We start from the raw sequence: 2,413 nt of genomic DNA, 5'->3' as shown, positions 1-2,413 counted from the left end.
CCCGCGTCTCCTGCATCGGCAGGCGGACTCTCAAGCACTGCGCCACCAGGGAAGCCCAGATGATGCCTTTTATTGGAACAATTATTGGAGTGCTTTATTGGAACCTAGTCACACCCACCTTTATGTTATCTATGGCAGCTTCCACCTACAAAGGTAGCATTAAGTAGGTGTGCCAGAGACCACATGGCCCATGAGCCTAAAATATTTATTATCTGATGCCATAATAAAAATTTCCCTCATGCAACTCCTTGAACTTTGTAGGACTTCTACTGCCCACTACCCACCCCATCTGAAGGTCCACAGTGCTCCCAATACCTGGGACAGCCACACATCCCCATGGATTTCCAACAGGATTTTCACTGAGAAATTACTTTTCCTGTTTTGTTTCTGAGTATGTCTTCATAAAATATGAAGGTACGGGGGCCTCTCACTGTTGTGGCCTCTCCCGTTGCGGAGCACAGGCTCCGGACCGCGCAGGCTCAGCGGCCATGGCTCACGGGCCCAGCCGCTCCGCGGCATGTGGGATCTTCCCGGACCGGGGCGCGAACCCGGGTCCCCTGCATCGACAGGCGGACTCTCAACTACTGCGCCACCAGGGAAGCCCTGGATAAACTTTTATTTGCAGTAAGAAAGAGGTGGGGGAGAGAGAGAACACATTACCTGTAGTAGAAGAAATGAAGCAGAGACATCACTACAGACGCTGTAGATGTTAACAGGAGAATAAGAGAAAATAAGAGGGTAGAGCCCAGAAACCTTGCAAAATAACATAAAAGGTGCTGGCCAGCTCTCATCACAAAAAGTAGCCCAAAATGTCAATTTTGGTAGTTTTAGAGATGCAACCTTATAAATATGTCATCAGTCTCTTGCAACATTTACGATTTTCTCTTTACCTTTGGTTTTCATTAGAGTATGATAATGTCTAGGTACGGTCTTCTTTGGTTTTGTACTTAGGGTTTCTTGAGCTTCTTGGGGTAGTAGATTGATATTTTTTTTATGGCCAAACTTGGGAAGTTTTCAGCAGGTACTTACTTCTCTGTCTTTTTCTCTTTCACCACAACTTCCACGACTCCAATTACACGTATGTTGAAATGCTTCGTACTGTTGCACACACCGCTATTAATTTTATTCAGTTTTTTTTTAATTTTTAAAGAATCATAGCAAAATACACAAAACATGAAATTTATCACCTTAATCATTTTAAGTGTACAATCCAATGGTATTAACTACATTCATGTTGTGGTGTAATCATCACTATACTCTACCTCCAGAATTCTTTTTGTTTGCAAAACTGAAACTCTGTACCCATTAAACAATAACTGTTTTAGCACCAATTCCCAGGCCCTGGCAACCACCACTCTTTGTCTTTGTAAACTGGACTCCTTAAGTGTCTTATAAGTGGAATCATAGTGTATTTTTCTTTTTAGATGGGCTCCATTTCACTTAGCATAATATGTTCAAGGTTCACCCATTTTGTAGCAGGTGTCGAAATTTCCTTCCTTGTCCAAATGTCATCAACAGTCATAATAGTCCAGATCTACCTCAGAATGAGAGTAAAACAATATTTCATCTATAAGGTTAAAAATGATTAAAGGAAGTATTTTAGGTTATAAGCTTTAACATTTTTGAAACAGTCCCTATTCGAAGAATTGCAAAATAGGGCAGAGGAGCAGGAGGCTTTAATAGAATAAAGAATAAAAAACAAGGAAGTAAAAAATAGAAAATATTGGATTGGCTGGGGCCACATACAAAAGGTTGTTTGGGCCAAAAGAAGCAAGGAATAAGTACAGCATCCAGAGGTGGCTTGGCTATTAGAGATTGGCTGACTGGATATATTCTGTTTATGATCCAGTGGAGCACTTTAAGGGAAACAAGAATTACATTAGATTCAGTTTGCTGACCTGGTACCGCTAAGGAGGAGCAGCTCCATCTAAGACCTAGAAAGTGATTTCAACACTATTAACAAAAATAAAATGACTCTCAGGATGAATTGTTTTCCTTTGTTTGTGGTCACCTCCCTATCTTCAATAAAATCTCACGTATTCCAGAAATAAATCAAAATTTGACTGGATTAAAGGACGGGAGGTGGAATGTGAATAAGGAGGAAATGGGAACCATCTCCAATATAAGCCCCTGCGGGGGAATCTCACTCCAGAGCTGCGCGGTCAGTGGAAGCAGGTGGAGGCCACATGAGAGCCTAGTGGACTTGAGGTGAGTCCACTCTGATGGAATTTCTTCTTAACGTCTCAGATTTCTCCAAAAGGCGTATTTGAAAGACAAGGTCTGCAGAATGGAGACGTTTATTAATTCAGCAAGTGTTGTCTGAGGCCATCTCTGCGCCAGGCAGTGTGTGTGCATTTAGGGGCAATGGACTGAACGCTCTGTCCTGAGAGAAGTAAACTGACTTTGATTTTTT

Source organism: Lipotes vexillifer, unplaced genomic scaffold (genome assembly GCF_000442215.2).
Source record: "Lipotes vexillifer unplaced genomic scaffold, Lipotes_vexillifer_v1.1 scaffold1223, whole genome shotgun sequence".
Taxonomy (NCBI): domain Eukaryota; kingdom Metazoa; phylum Chordata; class Mammalia; order Artiodactyla; family Lipotidae; genus Lipotes; species Lipotes vexillifer.
Note: the sequence above shows the minus strand (reverse complement) of the source record.